The sequence below is a fragment of the Ictidomys tridecemlineatus genome, chromosome 6 (genome assembly GCF_052094955.1).
Source record: "Ictidomys tridecemlineatus isolate mIctTri1 chromosome 6, mIctTri1.hap1, whole genome shotgun sequence".
Lineage (NCBI taxonomy): Eukaryota > Metazoa > Chordata > Mammalia > Rodentia > Sciuridae > Ictidomys > Ictidomys tridecemlineatus.
The window spans coordinates 8,206,924-8,230,131 of NC_135482.1; the positions used below are offsets into that span (position 1 = coordinate 8,206,924).

The window sequence follows — 23,208 nt, forward strand, 5'->3', positions numbered from 1 at the left end:
AGGCCACAGGGCCACAGTCAGAAGGGAAGGGAATAGGCCTCTGCCAAGGGCAAAGCAGGAGGCTCACTCTGAAGGTGGAGAAGCACATGCCAGCAGAAAACACACCAGCCTGTTCAACTGGCAATAGAGCGCACCATCCCCATTTTACAGACAAGGCAACTGAGGAACAGAGATGCAGAGTCACACAGTAAGAAGTGGTGTGAGCAGGATTTGAACCAGGACGATGGATCTGGAATCTACTCTTGGCAACTCCCCCTGACCCAGGCAGCCAGCACCACCCTGGGCAGACAGAGGGTGCCTGGGGGGATCTACCACCAACTAGATGCCAATATCCTGAGAATGGCCTGTGTCTTCTCGACCCAGCACAGAACTCCTTGCCTGAAGGCACTGTGCTTCTTGGCCCAAATGTCAGAAGAAACTTCTAGAAGGGAGCACTAGTCCTTGTGGAAATCGGGGTACATTATGCAGGATGTGGAACAAAGAGGCATTGGCCTTGAGAAGCAGAGCGGTATACTCCAAACATCCGGCTGTGAGACGGCAGAGGTGTAGGTCTGCAGTCCACCCTGCCGCTGCCCCCCTTCTCCTCCCAGGGTTACCTGAGGACTGGACACGGAGCTCCCTGCTCTCAGCTGCCTCCCATTCCCATCCAGCCCACCTGCCTGAGCTAGAGGGCTCTGGCCTGGCCTGGCAGCTGACCTCAGATGTCCTCATTTGACAGGTAATAACACCAATGTGGTGGCCAGCAATCTCCCAAACTTCTCAGGTGCCAGGCATCCCACGCCCAACATCTTACTCAACTCTCTCCAAAATCCTGTGAAATCCCATTTGACAGAGGTGCAAACGAAGACTCAGAAAGCCGACTCCCTTGAGGTGGGCCAGCAACTACAGAAGAGATGGCCAGTGCCCACCAGCAGCCCTGCCCACATCAGCACCTCGGGGCCACTGAGCCAGTCTGTTCCCGGGTCAGCATCATCTCAGCTCCCTGCTGTACTCAGGAACCAGTGCCAAATGAAGCATGGCCAGCCACTTGACTCCACCTGGTCCTCCTGCCCTTCTGCCCTCCCCCTGCCTCCTCATCACTTCTGGGTAGCAAAGGGGCTGGTCATGCCCCACCTCCATGGCACACCCCAGGCCAGGCACTCAGGCCTCTGAGCCTCGCCCATGTCATTGCCTCTGCCCAGATGCCTCCTGCCCTTCTCCTCGCACAAGCCCTTTCACATTCCTGTCCTCTCCTCCTGGAAGTTCTTACCCCCTTGGGCTGGGAGCCCCTCTTTCAAACTTTCCCAGGACCTGAGCCTATCTCCTTAGCTGGGGGTAGCCTGAACATTCCTATGGTGTGGGAAGGCATTGCCTTGCTGTCCCTGGCATCCTCGTGTGTGACCCACTGTCTGGACCTTTAACTGCACCCCTTCCAGGTGACACACCAGGACTCCCCCATTAAGTCACAGCTGTACTGGTGTCTGTCTCAGGAATAAAGGGGGGACCACAGAGGAATCCCCCGGGGAGGTAGCGCTCTTGCCAGTACCCTTTCTGGGGTGCCTTTCAGGGTTGGAGTCATCTGACCTCAGGCCACCGGGAATGGCTGAGCTACCCATCTCTCCTTGTTGCACCCCAGCTCCGGCACCCCTCCCTACAAACACAACCGGGCTGGCTCCCCTCCCCACCCCCGGTTCCAGAACTCACTATTTGCAGATATTTATAGCGCCCTCCCCCAGCCACGATCCCTCCTCCGCCCTGGGCAGTGCAGTGCAAAGAGCGGGAGCACCCCTCCCCCTCTGGAAAGGATGGGGGCTGTTTGCCCCTGGCCTCTGCCTGGTCCCCACTGGCCGCTATGGCCCCAACCCCCGCACCCGCCCAGCACCCTGCGCGCGCCTGGGCCTCGGCCGCCGCAGCCCCGGGTCGGGGGTAGGGAAGGCGGGCGCCGAGGCCTCCCAACCCGAGCCCCGCGCCGCGCCGGAGTGGGGGGGCCGCGGCGCACAAAGCAGGGCTCAAGCTCGGCGCCTCGGGACGCCCCCCGCCCAGCCGGGGGAGGGGTGGCCGCGACGCAGTTCTGCCCTGCGGCCCCGGAGAGCCCCGCGGAGCAGCCGCGTTGGGGGAGGGGGCGCGGGCGAGGAGCCTCGGTGCATCCCGCCCCCACCTCGGCCGCGGCCCCCGGCTCCCGCGCCCCGGCCCCCGCCCCGAAGGCCGCGCTCCGGGAGGGGCGGCGGGAGCGGAGCCGGGACGCCGCGCGGCGCGGGAGGCGAGGGCCGGGGGCGCGGGGCTGCGGGGCTGCGGCGCGGTCCCCGGACGCCAGGGTCAACTCACCCATCGCCCGCTGGGTCTCAGCAGCGGCGGCAGCAGCAGCGGCGGCGGCGGCTCCGCGGCCCCCGGGGCCCCCGGCGGGGAGATGCTGGCGTCCGCCGCAGCCTCTCGCCCCATCCCGGGCTCCGGCGGCGGCGGCTGCGGCGGGCGCCCGGCATCGCAGGCGGTGCGGCCCCGGCCGGGCCCCGATCCCCGCCCCCCACCCCACCTCCACCCCGTCCCGCGGGCCCGGCGCGGCCGCTCGCTGCACCCCGGGGCGGCGGCGGGGGCGCAGCGGGCGGACCGGCGCGGGGGGCGCGGCGCGAGGCCGAGCGCTGCGCACGGAGGTGCCTCTCCCGCCGGCCCGGGCAGCCCCGTCCCCCGCCCCGCCCCGCGCAGCCCCCTCCCCGCCCGCCCGCCCGCGCTCCCGCCGGGCTCCCTCCGGGATCCGCTCGCCGCGCCGAGCCGGGCCGGGCCGGGGGCGCCAGGGACCACAGATCGTGCCGCGCTCCGCGCCTCCCGCGTGTGCTCGGATCAAGTGTGTGAGTGTGCGCGCGCCCTGCCTGTGACCGTGCGTGCGCCGGCCCACGGCCCGGGCGTCCTGTGCGGTTGTGTGTGTGCGGTGGGAGGCGGGGCCGGGCAGAGTGCGTGTGGGGGGTGCGCGTGGGGCTGCGCGGCGGGTTCCGAGTGTGCGTGGACGTGTGTGTCTGCGTTCTGCGGTGCACTGGGGTCTGAGTCACGGCGTGTGCCCCTCCGGTTCCTGTGTGTGTGTGTGTGTGTGGATGTGCAGACCCGCGTTACCGTTCGTTCCTGGACCGTGATTTCGCCCACATGCGGTGAGGGGAGGACTCTGGGGCCGGGGCTGAGGATTGTGCTGGGCCCTAAGGGCTGTGATTAAGTGCACAGGCACCTGTGACTCTGTGCAGAGGCTGGGCCTGTGGTGTGTGTGTCGTGTGGGCCTGTCACCTCCTTGTCTACTCAGCTCTGTCTGGTTGGGTGTGGTAGCCGTGTTCCAAGGCCCCTGTCCCTCAACCCTCTACACCCACCAATATGCCCAGAGCCAGCCTTTGCTGCTCTCACTTGTGTGACTTCTTGGGGAGACCTTCCTGCAGGGGCACTGGGCCTGGCAGGCCTTGCCCCCCTCTGCAGCTTCTGCTCTTGCTCCTTGTGGGTTCTGGACGCCCAGGCTTTTGCACCCTGACTCCACACACCTCTCTCGGCTCCTAGAAGGGACCTCTGTGTGATTCCTGCCCTTCCAGTGGTTTCTGTTGGGCTCGGGGTTCTGCAGGGCATCCACTTATGCTGCTTGCACTGCCTGCTGGGTACCTACCAGGCGCCTTCAGCACCAGTGTGTTGCCAAGGATGGGGAGACGCCTTTGAGGATGTGTCACAGCAGAAGTCCTGGAGAACCTTGATGCTCTCTCAGGACAGGCCTCCTGCTCCAGGTGCTCCCTGGTCCATTTTCCTTTGTCTTTGCCGAGCAGCCGGTGACTCTTCTCCAGCATTCTTCTGGGCAGGTCACTCTCCTCCCTGACCCTTCCATGGCTCCCACTTACCCTCAGTTTGAGTTGAGTGCCTAGTGAGGCACAAGGAGGTCCTGGTGCCATGGCCCTGCCACTTTCTCTCATCTCACCCCTCTCCCCCGCACACAGACACTGCTGTCCTCTCCTGGAGGTTCCCTCTGAGCCAAGGGTGGGCAAACTATTTTCTGGAAGGGCCAGATTGTAAATACCTTGGGCTTTGCTGGCCATACGATCTCGGTCGCAACTGTTCCACCCGGCCATTGGACATAAAATCAACCACAGACCATGTGTCAGGGAAGGAGCAGGGCTGCCTTCCAGTAAGACTTTATGTATGGACATTAAGACTGGAATTTCGCATGATGTTCCTGGGTCCAGAAGCATTATTCTTTTCCTTGGTCCCCTCAACCAGATGGGGATATTCTTTTATTCTTTTCCTGGTCCCCACTGCTCTGAGTGCTTCTCTGAGCCCATGATAACGTCCCCACTTCCCGGCCTGGGGTATCCGTCACTTCACGCAGATCCAGTCTGTTTCCCCTGCCCCTGTGTCAGCCCTCTGTCCCCTACCTGTGTCTGCAGGGGACTCTGTCTGACCCTCCACCACCCATCCAACCCTCACTACTGCTCACAGGTGCTCGCGGGCCACCTCTGCCCCGGATCCCTGGCCCCTCGCAGACATGGTCCTTGCCCGCATCTCTGCCCCTCCCACACTGGTGTCCCCCGGGAGAGGGACACTGTTTCTCATCTGACATTTCCATGGGCCACGTTCTGGTCATCAGAGAAGCCTGGAGGCTGGTCCCCCAAGACCCACCTGGGCACAGAAGCACTGAAACTGGGGCTCACCCCCAGATAGGGGGGTCTCATTCTTTACTCCCTTTGTCAGCGTGCTCCAGGTGGGTGTCCCTAGTGCTCATCTGTCACCTAGCACGAACTCTTTCTTCTCAGGACAAACTCTGCTCTCCCAGGACTCTGTGCCCTGAGGGCTGGAGCAAAACTTGAGCTAAAAAAAAAAAAAAAAAAAAAAGTGACTTTTTGTCCTTTATTATATTTGTTCATTTGTTTGTTGTGGTGCCGGGGATGGAACCCAGTGTCTCCTGCTCGCTGGGCAACCATTCTACCACTGAGCTACCTCTGCAGCCTCTCCCTGCCCTTTTATTTAAAAAAAAAAAAAATGAGTTCAGGTGAACAGATTATAGCTACACACAAAATTATGAAAATTACCATAAGGGGATACAGCTCGGTGGGTAGACTGCTTGCCTTGCATACACAAGGCCCTGGGTTCAATCCCCAGAACCACCACCACCAAAAAAAGAAAAAAAAACAAAAAACTGTTGGGCTGGGGTGGAGGCTCAGCCATAGAGCACTTGCCTAGCATGTGCGAGGTCCTGGGTTCGATGCTCAGCACCACATAAAACATGAATAAATAAAATAAAGGTATTGTGTCCAACTACAACTAAAAAAAAATATATTAAAAAATATTACCAAAGCATCCAGCAGAAAAAAAGGAAGGCCACGCCCCTGCCCCTACTGCCCCCCCCCATTGACCTGTAAGTATCTAACCCTCAAGACATTGTTCCCCCTTCCCCACTACAGGGGCTTGAGCCCGGGGGCTCTCTAACATTTAGCCTGAGCTGCAGCCCCTGTCCTTTTATTTTTTATTTTGAGACAGTGTCTCTCTAAGTACCTAGGCTGGCCTCAAACTCAGGATCCTCCTTCCTCAGCCTCTCAAGTTGCTGGGATGACAGCAGTGTGTCTTTACCTCTGGCAAGACATTGTTCTTGATGCAAACAAGGACGCTTAAGAACCAATCCACCACACTTACAGCTGACTCCCTTTTAGGTTTTTAATTAAATTAATGCACTAATCAATTAATTGGTTTGGTTATTTGCAGGCTAGAATGGAGCCCAGGGCCTCGTGCATGCAAAGCAAGTGCTCTGGATAACTGAGCTAAGTCTGTTTTGGCTTTTAAACAAGATGCAAACAGACAATACCAGCATGTCCCTGACCTCTAGCCTCTGCTCATAAAATGCAGAGAGGCACCGCCACCCACTCGCAGTTGTGTGGCAGTGGTGTGGCTGGCTGAGTGTGGAACTGCCCTGCCCTGCCCAGAGCTGGCCCCTTCAGGAGGGTTCTGGGGCCTGCTGCCTGCTCTCCACCCCCCCTCCCCCACTGGGGTCTTTGTTTTCCCGACCTTTCCAGATTCCCAAGCTTCTTGGGAGGCCTCAGGGAGGAAGTGGAGCCAGCCCTGTGTAGCCATACCAAAATCCGCCTCCAAAGTCCACCGCCTCCGTCTCCCCAGTGCAGTTCTGCCAGCCCTTCAGAGATGACAAGAGACACACACAGCCAGCCCCTGGCAGAGCCTGGCACACCAGGCTCCACCCTCGCCCCTCCCAGCTCCTGCCCAGTGGCACCCGTGGCTGCCTCGGAGAGAGCTGGCCACAGGGGAAAATGAATCCTAGTTCCTTCCTCCCCCAGCCGCCTCTCAGCCTCTGCCCTCGGCCTTTATAGAGGCTGCGGCGTTTATAGAGGCTGCACGTAGTAGGTGCGCAGCAGGTGCAGCAGCCAAGTGAAGGGTGTGGAGACCCGGTTCTGACCCAGCTCCACTGGGTGCTGCAGCCTCCATTTCTTCTTCTGTAGGATGGGAAGATCGCTGGCTCCACCTCAGTGACACAGTCCTCTCCGTCCTCTCCAGTCCCTAGTGAGGACAGGAAGGCAGGGCTGGGCAGATGGTCCTCCCGCCACGCACCCCTGGGGACTGGCTGGCTGACAGAGTCCGTGGGAGCCAGAGAGGCAGAGTACAAGATTAGCCAGCCCCAGGGTGTCACCTTACAGCTCTGCCGTCCCCTGTCACCTGGGGCTGGTTGGGCTCCGGGAACAATTGCCAGGTCTGTTATCCCTTCAGCAGCAGCTGCCTGGCCTGGGGACCTGCATTCCCTGGTCCTCCCTGGCCATCGCACTCTCCGCGGGGGTCTACTGACCCCTGCCTTGCCCACCAGCAGCGGGAGCCCGCTGGGGGCAGGGAGCATGGAGGTGGTGGGCAGCAGCCGGCTCCAATGGAGTCCGCCCTCCCTGCCCGCCCGGCTCTGTGCTCAAAGCCTGGGTTGCGTTGTCTGCCCCCATGGGCATGGAGGGGGCTGCCCCATGGCATCTGGGGCCCGAGGCACAGAGAACAGGGGGCAGGGCAGCAGTGGGCAGGCACCTCAGGCATCCAGTACATACTGGGTCCCTTTCTTCCCTGTTAACTGTCGGTGAAGTCATCCAGCCTCCTCCCCTCCCCCAACCTCCAACCCTAACCCCCACCCCCCTTGTCACACAGCCCCAGCCCTCGGGAATGACCACTCCTGCAGCTAGTTTTTCTCTTCTCCGCACCTGACATATGTAAGTCCCACCCAGAAGGCTTTTCTGAAAAATGTCCTTCAGATGTCCCCCTCTCTGAAGGGCCCTGAGGGACTTCTGGCTTCCAAGGCCTCGCTCCCATCCATCTCAAGGCTTTTGCCGCTTTTGGGCAAAAGTGTCCCTCCAGCCCTGTCCCTGTTCTCTCCACCCAGCCCAGGCCCCGAGCCAGCCTGCCGGCCCAGTTCAAAGGCCACCTCGCCAGGCTCCTTCAGAATTTCATCTTGGCCCACCACAGGCCGCCTGGGACCTTCTTGGGACCCGAGCACCTTCTGTCTGGAATCCGGGGCTCCTGCCTGGCTTGCTATTGGCTCTCAGGACACGAGGATGACAAGGGCTCCTGCTGGCTCCTAGTTGAAGCTGGGGGTCAGAGGACCCTCAGGCAGGGACTCCTGGTGCTTTAGATTGGGTGTCTGGCCAAGTCCTGCTGACCAGTCCCTCTCCACCTGTGTGACCGTGGGCGAGTCCCTTCCTCTCGCAAGCCTCAGTTTCACCATCAAGCAGGGGCCGTGGACTGGACACGATCTGCTATCTGGGGTCCAGGGTGTCCCGCAGGCATCTCTTAAAATCCCCAGGAGCGTGGCACAAGTGTCTGTGAGCATATGTGACTACGTGTGATCCAGGCGGGGTTTATGTGTGTGCGTGTGTAAGGGCGGGCGTGCGCATGTGGTCATAGGTGAGCTTGTGAACACTGGTGTGTTGCACGCCCATCCCTGCGTGTGCACACAGGCCTGCCCAGCGCATGCTCCCGGGGAGGCTCCATGCTGTTTTCCGATTTTCCAAGGGGTCAGGACCAAGGTGAGGGATCCTGGGCTCCTCCCAGAGGGGATCCAGGGCTCCGGGAGCCTCTCTCCCCACCTCCACACCCTCAGTGGCCCCGGGCAGCAAGGTGATCCTGGACCCAGCTCCTTGCCTTCCCTCCTTCAAACCTGCCACAGCTCCCCCCTGCCCAGAAGGAGGCCAGCGTCCTTCGGCTCAGGGCCTCCTGCTCTGGCTGGTGCCGCCCTGGGCCCCTAAGGCTCGGCCACAGCACGCTGGCTTCCGGGGTCCCCCGTAGCTGCCTGGACGGCTCTCCCCGGGTGCCCACAGCTCCTCGCTGCAGCCTCCCTCACATCCTGGCCTCCCCCCCCCCCCCACCAAGCGCAGCCTCCCTGGTCCCTTTGCCCACTTTCCTTCTCTTCCGGGCAGGTCTCACTTTCCAACTGCCAGGCAGCTCACCGTAGTTCCCCGTCGGCGTGCCTCCTTCTAGAACATCCCATAGGAGGGCAGGGACCTTTGCTGCTGACCCCTCACTGAGCTCACCCAGTAGGCGCCTGGTAGATACTGCTGCAGTAAGGTGCGTCAGAACCCCCCTCCCTGGCTCTGGTGTGATGTGGGGTGCACACCCCTCAGCTGGAAGTGTCTAGTACCGGGGCACGGGCTGGTAGGAGCCCAGGGAGAGGAGCGCCAGCCCTCCAGGCAAAGGGACACCTTTGCATTGGAAAGTCCCCAGAGTGAGGCCAGGGTGGCTGCGTCACCTGAGTATGACCTGGGCTGCTGTAGCCTTTTGTATACAGGACACACCCATGTGCTGTCCTCTTAGCTGGGTCCTGGCAACAGCTCCCGGAAGACTCAGGCACCTGCTGTGACTCCGACACCCCACTGTGACCACAGCCCTGGCTCTCTGTCTTCCCCACGGTGCCCAAATGTTCCACTGTGGGGCCCCCAGGGGAGGGAGCTTGGACTGGGACCTGGGTCTGGGACTCCAGAGTGAATTTCTCTCTTCTCCCAGTTCCACCCACCCGCAGGTCAGCGGTCTCTCTGGCCACCAGGGCCAGGCCCCGCCCAGCTACCCACCCAGAAGTGGCCGACCCCACAGAGAGGAAGATGAGCATGGAGGGTGTTCGCTTATTTACTGGGTGCCTTGCCTAGGCCAGGCCCTGGACTCCCTGCTGTCTTGGGCGTGAATATGAGTGGAACTTGTCCCTACCCCCAGGAGAGCCTGGACCAGGGCAGGGAGGAGCCAGCAGAGGGGAGGAGGGGTGCTCTGCTTTCGGGACTCTTAGGGTTCAGACATGAGGTGTCCCCCAAAAGCCCTTGTGCAAGACAATGCAAGAAGGCTTAGAGGTGAAGCGACTGGGTCATGAGAGCCTTAACCCAGTCACCGTGCTAGTCCCCTGAAGGGACTAACTTGGTGGGAACTGTGGGCAGGTGGCCGGGCTGGAGGAGGTGGGTTGATGGGGACGTGCCTTTGGGCTATAGATACTTTCTGTTCTTGGTGAGCAGAGCTCCCTCTCTCTGCTCCTTGGTCCCTCGTCCGGAGCCCATGTCCTCCACCACCCTCTCCTCCATGACGTCCTGCATCACCTCAGGCCCTGAGGAATGGAGTCAGCCGTCCAGGCACTGAGGCCTCTGAAACTGTGAGCCCCCAAATGAACTTTTCTCCTCTAAAACTGTTCTTGCCGGGTCTTTTGGTCACAGCAGTGAAAAAGCTAACCCAGGGACCAAGGAGTGGGCCAGCATTTCCCCCAGGCCCTTAGGATCGGGCAGCGTCTGGCTGAGGAACAGCACCAAGTGCCTTTAGGGGAGGGGTTGGTCACCGCAGGGATGGGACGAGGCAGGTCTTTCAGGCTTGGACCCTTGTGAGCTCCAATATGCCTAGGCGCTGCCGGCAGGATGCAGTCCCCAAGCAGAAGCCAGTAACTAGACACTCCCAAGGTCCCCTGAGCAAGGAGCAAAAACTACCGTCCACGCTGGCCCAGGCACGTGGCCTGCAGAACGAGGCTGGATGCCCCAGGGGAACGGGCTGAGTCACACCAGTGGCCCCAACTGGTTTCTTCTTGCCTGGGGACTCTTCCAGAGGAGAAGTGGACACCCACACACCAGGTGGGGCACTCCCCCCCACCTCCCCTGACAGTACTCCGCGGGGTCACGGCAGGGAGGGCAGGGCTGGGAACCGCGAGGACAGAGCCCCAGAGCCCCCTCCTCCAGGTTCGTCTTCCAGCCGCACCCCTCGCCTGCTTGGGCGAAGGTGGTTTGTGACACAGACACGGGGCCACAAGCCAGCGCCGACTCACAGCCCAGCTGCAGTTCCTGGGCTGCTTCAGGTTCCAAGGCCCGGACACTGGGCCACACACTCCCCTGGACACGGGAAGGCGGGTGCGGACCAGGCCTGGAAGGGACCATGAGAGCATCTGGTATAAATGATCTTTTCTGAGCCTGAGAAGGACAGGCCCAGAGGTGGCGGTCTCTCTGGACCAGATGATGACGGGAAACTCGGACGAGCTGGGGAGCTGCTGCAGGACCCCGGGCAAGGGTCTGGTGTCCAGCGGAGTCAGGCCTGTGGGTGGAACTGGAAGAGAGAAACTCACCCCTGGAATCTGACCTGCAGCAGGAGAAGGCGACTTGCCTGCTGGGGGCCTGAGCTAGAAGCAGGGGCTCTGCACGACCTCGTCCTGCCTCCCGGAGGCAGCAGAACTGCCAGGCTCTCAGGGCTCAAGGCCCTCTCCTCCCCGACACCCGTGCCGCTCTGCCAGCTCCTGTCGATGGGGCGGCTCTGGCTGCCTAGAACCTGCCGTGGGACCAGGTCCTCCTCAGGAACCCGGCAGCTCTCTCACCACTTACTTCCCTGCCCAGGTTCTAGGCGCCCTGGGGGGAGGCTGAGGCAGGAGGACCACCAGTTTAAGGCCGGTCTGGACAACTTAGGGAGACCCTGTCCCAAAATAAAATGAAAACATCTCGGGGTACAGTTCAGTGGTAGAGGGCTCCTGGGTTCGACCCCTAGTACTGCAAAAAACGAAAGCTTTCAGATTCTGTTGTTATTTATGTTTGGGCCGATCTTTCAACCTCTCTGTGCCTCGGTTTCCTCATCTGTGGAAGGGGAACCTGGAGCAGGCGTGGCAGGGACGGAATGGGTGCACGCGCATCCAGTGCCACTACTGCCACTACTCTGTGGGCGTGGCCTAGAGACGGGCTGCTCAGGGTCCCCCTCCTTCTGGGGATTTAGGGTCCTGAAGTCTAGTTGGGAAGCTCTTTGGCAGCTCCTGAGTTGGAGTACCCCATGACACCAGTGAGGAAATGGGGTTCAGGGAGGTTGGCCTGTTAGGGCCACAGGAAGCCGCTAGGCTAGGACCCCAGCACCAGGACCACTCAGCAGGACTGTGGCACCAGGACCCACACTTGACCACTCCTCTGGCTCTGAGCCGCCACCCTTGAGAATGATGGACCCCTGCCCCCAGCCGAGATTGGGGCTGCAGAGTCTGGGTCCTTGGGACCTTCAGAGGCTCTGCAGAAGGGACACCGGCCTCTGGCACCTTCCCTCGGAGGATAGAGCGCCAACACCTCAGCATGGGACGGGGGACTTCTGGGCCTGCTGTCCTTACAACCACCCCCGAAGGCCTGAGCGGGGTGTGGAGAGAGCAGGGGTGGGCTCCAGGAGCTGGGCCAGGCCCCTCCATCTGGAGCGTCGCCTGGACACCGAGCAGCTTGTCTGGGGATTCCTCGGAGGAGCTGGGAGCGTCCGAGTTCATAAAGCCAGTCCCCAAGCCTTGTGCCCCCAGGGACTGTCAACCCAGGCAGGGGAGGGGAACCCTGAGCCCGGGGAAGGCAGGGTGTGTGGCAGAGGCCACACAGCAGGTCACGTTAGGGGCCCTGTGACAGGAAGCTTCTACCCAGGGCCTGACTCCCCCCAGGCCTGAGCCCTACCAGGTGCCATGTGTCCCCCAGGCTGGCCTCCGTCATCTTCCCTGCCCTGGGAGAGCAGGGCCAAGGGCTCAGCGACCACTGTGGGGACCCGGCAAGCCGGCTCTGGGGCCCACCTGTGGCAAGGACACCCTGCCCCGGCCACCCGCGCTGGAGCTGTTTGACTTCTGCTGGCTCCTTGCCCATCCTGCCAGGCGCCTGCCGCAGCGGCCAGCCTGGTGCCCAGGATGGAGTCAAACTGGCTGCTGGAGGGCCAGGAGCCCCCGTGCGCTGCAGGTAGGGACGTCGAACCGCACAACGGCCCCGGGAAGCCACCAAACGTAAGAGTTGGCACAGGACCCAGCAAGTCCCCACCTACACCAAAAGAAAGGAAAGCAGGGCGCCATGTTCACGGCTGCTCCACCCAAATGCCAAAGATGGAGGCAAGCCAGCCGTCCAGCGGAGTCGCATGTCCACGCGGTGGGACGTTGGCCTTAAAAAGAAGGGCGTCTGTCACTGCCCGGGTCGGGTGAGCCTGGGGTGGTGCCTAGCGGAATGAGCCAATCAGAAAAGGGCGGAGCCGCAGGCCTCCACCGCAGTGAGGCCCCGAGCAACTCCACAGACAGACAGGACAGACAGCAGGACAGCCGCCAGAGGCCACTGGGGGCGTGGGGCAGGGGCTGGGGTTTGATGGGTGCAGAGTCTGAGTTTCTAAAGATGAAAACGTTCTAGAAGCCGCTGGTGGTGAGGGCGGCCCCCAACACCACTGGCCTGCACCTGGGAGCCGCATGGACAGGGAGGAGAGCGGAGCGGGGCCCAGGATCCAGGATGGTGACAGTGTGTGATAGTGATCAGAGCCACTGAGAGGCGCTGACCACAGCTGGCTGGCTCTTCCCACACTGCCAAGACACCAGCCAGGGGTGGGGGGCAGAGCGGCCACCCCGGCCCAAATCCCGAATTCCCCAACTGTGACCTCAGGCAAGTTACCTGACCTCTCTGTGCCTATCTCCTCCTGCCTGTAAAGCCAGGTGCATCCTGGGTAGGGTGGCCACTGAGACTTCCTGGGACTTTCTAAGGGTGGAGGAGGAAGAAGGACCCTCCCCCCACCCCACCCTCCCCAGAGACCATCACGTCATGAACGTCATTATCCTTGGACTTTTTCTCAGAACCTGTAATAGGGTGCGGCCAGGGAGGGGCAGGGGAGGAAGGTTCTCAGGCCCAAGGCAGGGAGGGGCAGGCCTGAGAGGACAGGCAGGGCCACTGAGTGACCCCAACAGGAGGAGCAGGCCCGGCTTCATTCCTCGCTGGGGCCTGGCGGTCACCCTTGGGCGGGAAGCAGGGTGACAGTGGCCCAGGAAGACAAAGGCCCTGAGGCCTGGGAGAAAGGGCCCGGCCCGGCCAGCTGACCACCCAGGGCCTGCCGCGGGCCCCGCCTCAGCATTCACGGGCACACCCACCCTCCACCCTGTCGCCCAGGAGCCCCTTGGCTGTGTCCCCACTCTGCCTCCGAGGTGGGCGCCCACGGGTGGAAGAGTCTGCCAAGGTGGCGCTGCCCGTCCCCCCTCGCGGACACAGCCCGCGCCTCCCAGTCCCCCTCCCCTGGAATGTGTGCTGGCCAGTGACTCGCCTTGGCCAATAGGGGAAGTGACCTGGAAATTCCCAGGCCTGGGCCTCAGGAGACCTTGCAGTGTCCCTGTCCTCCCGTGTGGAAGCCGGAGGTCGCCGAAGGAAACCTGATGGCCCTGGTGCTGGGGAGAGAGGCCACCGAGGCAGCAGCAGCCCTGGAGACCCCCAGGGACAGGGCCCAGCGTCCCGCCCTGCGGGCTGCAGAGACACAACCTGACAGCGCAGGTCCCAGTCCCGCTTCTGCTACTAGGAGGGCTAAGGGCAGGCGCCGTTTCCACTGCTGCTGGGGGTGGGCACTGGGGCTCCCTGGAGGGTCCCCTCCCCATGGGAGGGTGGCCTCTTCCTGTCACCGCTCTGCCCAGCCATGGTGGCTGCCTTTCGTCAGCCGAGCCAGGCAGATGGAGGGGGAAGGGGTCTCTCTCTCCCCGCTCAGGGAAGCCGTCGGGCTCCTGGGCTTTGGGTCTTCTAAGGTAGAAAGGCCCCAGGACGGAAGCAGGTGGACCCCTTCCCAGGCCACTGCTGAGTGACATCCACCCTGCGCCACGTCTGAGCCGCCTCCAGCCCCAGGCGGGAGGCTGAGGGATAGTGACTTCCCCGTGGTCACAGAATTTGGGCGGAGCTGGGCCCCCAGCCCAGGCCTGGCAGGTCTGGTGGCCCTGGGCCAGTCCTCCTTCTACCTGACCTGAGTCGTCCTCCCTGCTCTAGGGGAGGGGAAGATGAGCAGGGCCACCTGCCAAGGCTAACTGGAGAGTGGCACAGTGTCCACCCCGTGTCTCTTCCCCTCCCCCCCAGCCCTGCTGCCACGCCTGTCATCTCTGGCCAGGTGACCAAGAGCTCGGCTCAAGGAGCCACGTGCGTGTCGTGGGGAGGGGTGACGCCTTCCCCCGTCAGCAACATTCCTGAGAACCCTCAGGAGCCCAGTGTCCCTAGAGCCCAGAGAAGTGGGCGCCACGCCCCGAGCCACACAGCAAGAGGATGGCCGCCGGCCAAGTCCTGCTCCCACCCCTCACGCCAGGCTCTCCAGTTTGAGGAACTGCCAGAAATTCGGGGTGCTCAGCCCACCCAGAAGGGTTGTGGGACTAAATTTCTACAGAGGGGCTCAGGGGGGCCTGGGGACACATGTCCGCTTGGCCAGCAAGCACGTCCTTTGTAAGTCAGTGGTAGGTTCATCTGAGGCCCATGGGGACTGAAGGTCACCAAGACCCCTGGAAACCGCCACGGCGCTGCGTGGTCTGCCCTCTGTAGGGCCTGTTTCCCACTGCCCGCTCCATCCCCCGCGCCTGGGCACGGTTCTCCCCCCAGAGCCCACCCCAGACCTCCTGCTCGGCCTGGACGCTGCCCACTGCTCTTGGTCATCTCTGCAGCAGGCAAGACCCAAGCAAGACCCTGTCATCCGCTAGCAGGGTTCAGGGCAGCCAGGTCCTGGGGCTGACCCCTGGAGACCCACCCAGCCAGAGGCCTCTCCAGCCTCTGCCACCTGGTGGTACATCCTAAAGGGTGACAGAATAGGCCTTCCCCAGAGATGTCATTTTAAGAATTATTTGGGGCTAAAGGCTCTTAAACAGAAGGTGCAAGACTCTCTGAGCCTCTCCTTTTTCCTCCTGAAAACAGAAGAAATTCCATGTGCAAGATGTCCTCTGTGCACCACCAGGAAGGACCATGCTTACCTTCCAGGCAGGAAGTTGGGATCAAGAGGTTTCTTTTGCTTCCACTGCTGGGGATGGAACCCAGGGCCTTTGCACATGCTAGGCAAGCAAGCGCTCAAGCCCGAGCCATGTCTCCAGTCCTTTTTATTTTTTAATTTGAGACTAGGGCTCACCAAGTTGCCCCCGGCTGTCCTCCTCCCCCAGTCTCATAAGATGCTGGGAAGGCACCACAGCTCTGTGTGTGTGTGTGTGTGTGTGTGTGTGTGTGTGTGTGTGTGTTGCTGGTGATGGAACTCAGTGCCCCACGGATGCTCAGCTAGTGCGGTACCACTGGGCCACTGGGCCCCATCCCACGTCCCCCCACCCCAGACTGAGAAGTTCTCTGCGGACCTCCTTGAATAATTCTAACCCTTCCTTTGCCTCCCACCCGTTCCCTGACCTCCCTGGGTCTTCCTTTCCTCCTGAGAGCTCCTGTATGTGCTAGAATTTATATTAAATAAATGTGCATGTTCTTCTCTTCTCTGTCCTATATCAGTTTAATTTTCATGTCCTATCCAAAGTCCCTAAGAAGATAAACTGTTGTGTCCCCTGTGACCTTTGCTGGCAGACTCTAATGGGGCAGGGGGGCTCTGCCTCTCTTCAAGACGCAGCCAACAGGCCCAGGGGGGTCCCACCTGCCTATGTCACACAGCAGGGAAGGGCTGAGCCTGGCACCTGGCTCTGATCCCATCTCAGCAGCTCCCGGAAATGGCGTCTCCTTCCCTGGGGCTGGAGGGAGAGCGGAGGTGGCCACTGCTCCTCAGCCACCGACTTTTAACCCTTGATTCCAGTAGAAGAGGGTGTGCCATCTCCTCCCGTGACCTGCTCCCCCCCCTTGGAGGGGCCACCTCCATGTCACAGGTGGCGGGGAGCCTGGACCCAGTAGGTGCTGGCGCCAGCCCTGAGCCGGGCATCGGGGCCCCACGTGGCTTGAGCAGGTGTCTCTGCCCGGGGACCCTGGCTCGCTTCTGCCTTGCGGGTCCCTCCACACTCCCAGGTCTGCCGGTGCCTGGGACCTGGGGACAGGAGGAGGCACTGATGATCCCACAGCAGCCCCTGAAACCGCAGGAGGGGACCTCTGGTACTGGACTCGTGGCGCGTGGGCAATCGCATTTGTGCTGGGGACAGGAGAGGGGCTGTTTATAATGGGGTCCCTCAGCCTCCCAGAAGGGTTGGGGATCCTGTGACCCCCGCAGCGTTTCTGCTCTCCACACCCCCTGGAGACTGACCTGCTCCGGATCACGCAGCCACCCCATCCTCCGGGTGCAGACCTGACAGCTGACAGAGGCTGAGGGGTCACACGGGGCAGGGCTGGCATTCCCAGGAGGCCTGGGGCCAGCCTCTGAGGGCACAGAGGTGTCCGAGTGCCCTTCCTCCCTCGCCTGTCTTCCCCTGCTGCCCTGGCCACTGGCTGGGTGCGATACGGGCACCATTGCTCTTGGGCCGGCTTCCTCTCCCCGGGCACATACTAGGTGCTCAATGCGTATTTGCCAAAGGAGTGGGTCGGCGTCCACTGGCCGTTCCTGGAGACGCAGGTCAGATGGACAAGACTGGCAGAGGGGAGGCCCATGGGGGCCGCTGGGCAGCGAGAGGTGTGGCTGAGGGGCCTGGGCCAGGGGTGCAGGCTAGAAAGGAGCAGAGGCCAACAGGTCCAGGCACTCTGCGGAGGCTGGGGCAGGAAGGGGTGGGGCACTGACTCCAGGGGCTCTGAGGGGCTAGGCTGTCCCTTGGCTACCCACCCCTGCAAACCTGCAAACCGGGCTCAGAGTCTGGGCTCCAGGTGTGACATAATGGGGGCAGAGCCAGGTGCCCTCAACCCTCCCTGCACTGGGGCTGCGGCCCCCCTGGATATGCCATTCCACCTTCATCTCTTGCTCCCCCAAGGCCGGGATGCAGGCCTCCTCCAGGAAGCCTTCCCTGATTCCCCTCCCCTGGGACGAGCTCCTCCTCCCCCTGCTCCTCCACTCACCCCGTCCCTCACTGGCTTCACTCAGGAAACAGTGCTGAGACTGGCCCTGGATGCAACCCCTGGGGACACAGATGACCTCGCTTCAAAGGAAGATACCAGAAGCCAAACCACAGCATGACTCACCACCCAGTGATGCCTGAGCTTCCTTCTCATGGAGCCTGGGGTGGTCCTCTGTCATTTTTATTACGGTGTTTCTTAAATATGTGCAGACGCTGAGCCAGGTAGAAACAGCTGTGTGCAGCTGGCCTCCGACGCTAAGCAAATTTACAAAGGAATATAGAGGAGGCGTCGGAACCAATCCAGATCCAGATTGGCAGCAGGAAGAGGCTTCCCTGCTCACGACAGGCAGGAGTTCAGGAGTGCAGGAGGGCTTGGGTCTCCAGGGCCAGGTGGCCTTGGCCACCATGGCCCCGCTTCTCCCTGTCCCCTCCTGTGTCCAGCCACCCTGTGAGCCGTTGGCCGACATAGTGCCTGACAGTACAGGGCCATTCCGGGCACCTCAGCTGGGCACTAAGTCTTCCCCGTCTTTTCTGATGGACCTCTAGTGACTACAAGGCCCAGTGCCCTGGTCAACACCAACCCTAACACACTGAGCAGGAGGACAGTTTGTAACTGTGGTGGCCAAGCTTGGCGCACGCCTGGAATCCCGGCAACTGGGGAGGCTGAGGTAGGAGGAAAAGGCTGAGCCCGGAGGATGGCAAGTTCAAAGCCAACCTCAGCAAAAACCCAGGCGCTAAGCACCTCGGCGACATCCTGTCTCTAAATAAAATACAAACTATGGCTGGAGATGCGGCTCAGTGAAAAAGGGACTCTGGGATCAATCTCCAGTGTTGAATAAACACATATATAAACAAAAAGACTGGTGAAATATACACAGCACGAGTACCACGTTGGCCACTTTTGAGGGTATGGCCTGGGGGCGGGGAGAGCACAGCCTGGGGGCACGGAGCGTGTTCCACTGGTCACCTCTGCCCGTCTGCAGATCCATGTCCTCCTCTCCTCGAGCACTTTCGGTCTGTGAACTTGGCCCTTGGTCTTCACACGTGGTGAGCCAGGTGCTATCTGCCCTTTCGTGACTGGTGCGTTTCGCTTGGCAGGGTCTCGGGCTCATCCAGGTTGTGGCCCCTGCAGGATGCCCACCCTCTTTCTCTGAATGACATTCTGCTGTCTGGACTTGTCCATCCCCCGTGGCGCCCATTCCCACCTTCCGCCATGGTGAGCAATCCCCACCTTCCGCCATGGTGAGCAATCCCCGGCAAGTCTCACCGCGAGCGTCTGCTGGAGTCTTTGCTTTCAAATCTTTGGGATGTGTACCCCAAAGAAGAATTGTGGGGTCCAGAGGGAAGTCGGCTTTTTTATTTAGGACATTTTTAAGGTGCTTATTTACATGATCTTAAATGGGATTATAGTCAATATGGTTTTCATTTAGAGACTCAAAAAAATCCATCAAGTTAAAAAAATCCTCACCCTCTTCAGATGATGTCCAGACTCTGTTGGAAACAGTCTGGAGCTGTACCATCCAGTGGGGTGACCTTGAACCCCGTGGCCAAGCAGCCCCAGAGGGTGGCCGGCCTTGTGGGAAAGTTCTGTAGGAGCAGAAGGCGGCCAGATTCTGCCCAAGTGGCAAACAGAGAACTCGCTGGCTCCATCCTGCCCCCGCCCCAGGCAAACACTGCAGTGTTTTCCATCCCTAGGATTTGCCTCTTCTGGACGTTTCCTTTCAAGGGAATCATAGAACACGTGGCCTTCTGTGTCTGGCTTCTGTCACTGAGCATGTTGCTTTTGTTTTGTTTTGTGGGTACAGGGGATTGTACCTGGGGGTTTTCTACCACCCCTTTTTATTTTTGAGACAGTCTTGCTAAATTGCTGAGGCTGGCCTAGGACTTGTGATCCTCCTGCCTCAGCCTCTTGAATCGCTGAGATTACAGTGGTGGGCCACGATACCGGGCAGTGAGCATGAGGTTTCTAAGGTTTGTTCACACACTGTAAGGCATGAAAACGTTCATTCCTTTGCGCAGCTGAATAATATTCCATTGTATGGACATACTGCAATGTGTTGACCCCTTGATCTGTTGATGAATGTGTGGATTGTTTCCTCCTTTTGGCTATAATGGGTAACGCTGCTGTGAACTTTCTTGTATAGTTTATGTGTGGATACGTGTTTTCATTTCTTAGGAGTAGAATTGAGGCTCATACAGCAATGGCTGGCTCCTTCTGTCTTTTTAACATTTACCTTATTTATCAAAGTTCCAAGTTGCCAAGGTCAGCTGGTTCCTAAGAGTGCGAGGACAGACACTTGACTTCAGTGAGGTAAGGAGTGGGAGCACTTGTTGGGCATCTCTCATGTCCTTCCTGGAGGGTGTAGGCCTGGCTGCCCACTGGTGACTCAGCTGCTACCCTGAACACTTGGGATATAGCTTTTCAGTGTCCCTAAGTCAGTTGCCTCTTTTTATGGGGCATGGGAGCACCAGGGATTAAACTCAGGGGCATTCAGCCACTGATCCATATCCCCAGCCCTAAATTTTTTTTCTTTTTCTTTTTGTGGTGCTGGGGATGGAATCCAGGGCCTTGTGCATGCAAGGCAAGCCCTCTACCCACCGAGCTGTATCCCCAGCCCCTCCTTTGTATTTAGAGACAGGGTCTCACTGAGTTGCTTTTGCTCACTGCTGCCGAGGTTGCCTTTGAACTCATGATCCTCCTGCCTCGGCTCTTCTGAGCTGCTGGGATTACAGGTGTGTGCCTCGGCACCTGGCCAGTTGCCTTTTTTTTTTTTTTTTAATACATTTTTAGTTGTAGAGGGACACAACACCTTTATTTTTTTTAATTTGGATTTTTTTTTTAATTTAAAGGCTTTTTTTTTTTAAAGAGAGTGAGAGAGAGAGGGGGACAGAGAGAGAGAGAATTTTAACATTTATTTATTTTTTCTTAGTTCTTGGCGGACACAACATCTTTGTTTGTATGTGGTGCTGCTGAGGATCAAACCCGGGCCGCAGGCACGCTTGAGCCACATCCCCAGCCCCAAGGCTTTTTTTTTTTAAAGCCTTATTTGTTTATGGACCTTTATTTATATGCGGTGCTGAGAATTGAACCCAGGGCCTCACACATGGTAGGCAAGCGCTCCACCACTATTTGGTTTTTGTTGTTGTTGTTGTGCTGCTGGGGATGGGACCCAGGGCCCCACTCATGCTGGCGGGTGCTCTGCCGCCAGGCAGCTGCCTCTTTACATCTATTCTCAGCTTCAGAAATCATGTGGATGGCCAGGCACACGCCTATGATCCCAGTGACTCAGGAGGCTGAGGCAGGAGGATTAAAAGTTTAAGGCCAGACTCAGCAATTTAGCAAGACCTTGTCTCAAAATAAATAAGTCAGTAAATAAATAAAAAGGGTTGGGGATGTGGATCAGTGGTGAAGTGCCCTGCATTCAATACCAGGTACCAGAAAGAAAAGAAGGGGGTGTTCTCTACTGCTCAGCTCACCCCACCCACCGTTCAATTCTTAAGAGTTTTTTGTTTTGATTTGTTTGTGGTTGCTGTTTTGTTTCCAGTTCTGGGGAGGAGCCAGGGCCTTCAGGTATGCTGGGCAGGTGCTCTAGCACTGAGCAGCCCTCCTTGTGGGTTTAACCAGGAGGGAGGGAAAGAAGGGAGAGGAAGGGAGAGCACTTGTCCTCTTCTGTCATTTTATTTATTTATTTATTTTGTGGCGCTGGGCCAGGGCCTTGTGCATGGGAGGCAAGCCCTCTACCCACTGAGCTATAGCCCAGCCCTCTCTTCTGTCATTTTAATGAGAGAGAAATTCCTGTGTTCCGCCTGCCAACTTAGCAGCCTGGTCAGGACAAGACCAGCCTCCAGCAGTGCCCAGCCCTGGTGCAGCGCCCGCCTGCTCTGGGGAGCTTCCCGGACCCTGTCAGCTGGAGGCTCCCCTGGCCTGGCCTCAGTGCCCATTCTGCTGGGCCTCCAGTGGCTTCCTTCACCCAGTCCTCCTTTCTCTGCGCCCTCCAACTGCAGCCCCGTCTTGTGCTTTGTGCTGCAGAACAGAGTGGCGGGCACCTGTGGAGACATAGCCTGCAAACCCCGGGAGGCCACAAAGGGCCCCTGTGGGCACCTCCCTTGCCTCCCTCTCCGTCTCTTTTGGCCTGTTTTTAAAACTTTTCCAGACCCCAGTGGTCTCAGGTTCAAGAAGGCAGGGACTGAGGCCTCCCCAGGCCACCCCACTGGGGACTTAGGCCCTGCCGGTCCGTGTCACAGAGCTGTCTTCCTGACTGGGTGCAGGGGGCACAGAGCCTTGGGTCTCTATGCTTTTAGGGGCCTATGAGAATGTTTCACTTTCTTTGAGTCAGAAAAAAACCCCAAAACTTTTAGTTCAAAGAAGAATTTTAGTTGGATGCAGTGGCACACACCCTCAATCCCAGCAACTGTGGAGGCTGAGGCGGAGGATTGCAAGTTCGAGGCCTGGGTAACTTGGAGAGAGTAAAAATTAAAAGGGCTGAGGAAGTAGCTCAGAGGCAGAACACCCCTGGATTCAATCCCCAGGACCAATATATATATGAATGATACCAACACAGTCAGAAAATACAATTTTAAGTATTTTTTTTTTTTTGCAGAAGAGGCCCAAGGAAGCCCAAGTGCACCCATGCCCATGCCCAGGGCCACCCACCATCTTGAACTCCCGGACTCTGCAGTAGAGTGGTCCCTTCCGAAGAACAGTAGTGGCCCTTCCAGTCCCACTCAATGCCCAGATGCTGCCCTGTGCAGGGTGCTGGAATCTACGGATGAACCACATGTGGGTCTCAGCAGGAGCCTCAGGGTCACACTGTGGACTGAGTCTGGGAACTATCCCGGATGCCCTGGGCCTTTGGGATTCAAGGAAGGCCTGGGAGCAGGGATGTACTGGGGAGGGAGGTGTCATCGAGCTATGGCCTGCAGGTGAGTAGCTCTGTCAGGGAGTGTCAGCAAAGGCACAGCTGCCCAGTGTCCAGGCCAGTCCTAGGCCTGAAGTATGGCCCAGCTGGCTTGAGTGAGGTGTGGGGCCTGCTGCTTGGCCAGTTATCTTTCTCTGCCAGTGGACTCCAGCCGCCCCTGCCCCCAAGGTCACAGAACTGCTGGTGTACATGTCGCTCTCTGGGCTCAGTCCAAGGGGCCTGAGCTCTTGGCCAGGACTGGACAAGACTGGCGATGGCAACCCCTTCCCACACTCCACTGCCTGGCCCCCCCACCTGCCCAGACCCACACCCCCTGCTAAGCTCACACCCCCCATCTGAGGCCCAAGTTAAGGCACTGTGAGCACCCAGGGAACACAGCCACACAAAACAGTCAGTCTCTAATTAGGATCACCTGTATGATTAACATGATTTTTTTTTCCTGATGCACTGACTTACTTTGATAATGAGTAATTTGAAATATCGTTTTTGAAAAAAAAAAGTGATGCTATTTTTGTATTAAAATTAACACAGGACCTGACATACAAAAATGATAGGTGTGTGAGCTAATAAACATTAGTTAGCTTGACTTAGTATTCCTAAAAGTATACATGTATCAAAATATTAAGGTACACATACACATGCATAACTTTTGTCAATTAAATAAATGAAATAATTCCTATCCCTACTCTAAACAAAACAAAACAAAAAATTTAACACAGGGAACTGGGAGCGTGGTAGTACATGCCTGTAATCCCAGTGCCTTGGAAGGCTGAGGCAGGAGGATCGCTAGTTCAAAGCCAGCCTCAGCCAAAGGAAGGCACTAAGCAACTCAGTGAGACCTGTCTCTAAATAAAATACAAAACAGGGCTGGGGATGTGGGTCAGTAGTTGAGTGCCCCTGAGTCCAATCCCTGGTACCAAAAAAAAAAAAAAAAAAAATTAACACGGGGGGTGGGAGATGGAGAGGGGTTCTGAGGACAGTAAAGATGGTGGAATGAAATGGACATCATTACCCTAAGCACAGGTATGATTGCATGAATAGTGCGTCTCTACACCGTGTACAGAGAATTGAAATGGTGTGCTCCATTTGTGTGCAATAGAAATGTACTCTGCTGCATTTAAAAAAAAAAAAGGGTAAATAAATAGAAAGGCAAAAAAA

At 58.9% G+C, this 23,208-nt stretch overlaps 1 protein-coding gene across 1 annotated transcript in view; it reads right to left on the minus strand.

The window, feature by feature from the left end:
• Mgat3 (beta-1,4-mannosyl-glycoprotein 4-beta-N-acetylglucosaminyltransferase) overlaps window positions 1–2,485 on the minus strand; it is a 41,796-nt gene extending 39,311 nt beyond the window's left edge. Inside the window, exon 1 of the mRNA XM_078052703.1 lies at window positions 2,305–2,485. The gene's annotated coding sequence lies outside the window, so the exon portion shown is untranslated. The remainder of the gene's footprint in view (window positions 1–2,304) is intronic.
• Between the last annotated feature and the right edge of the window lie 20,723 nt (window positions 2,486–23,208).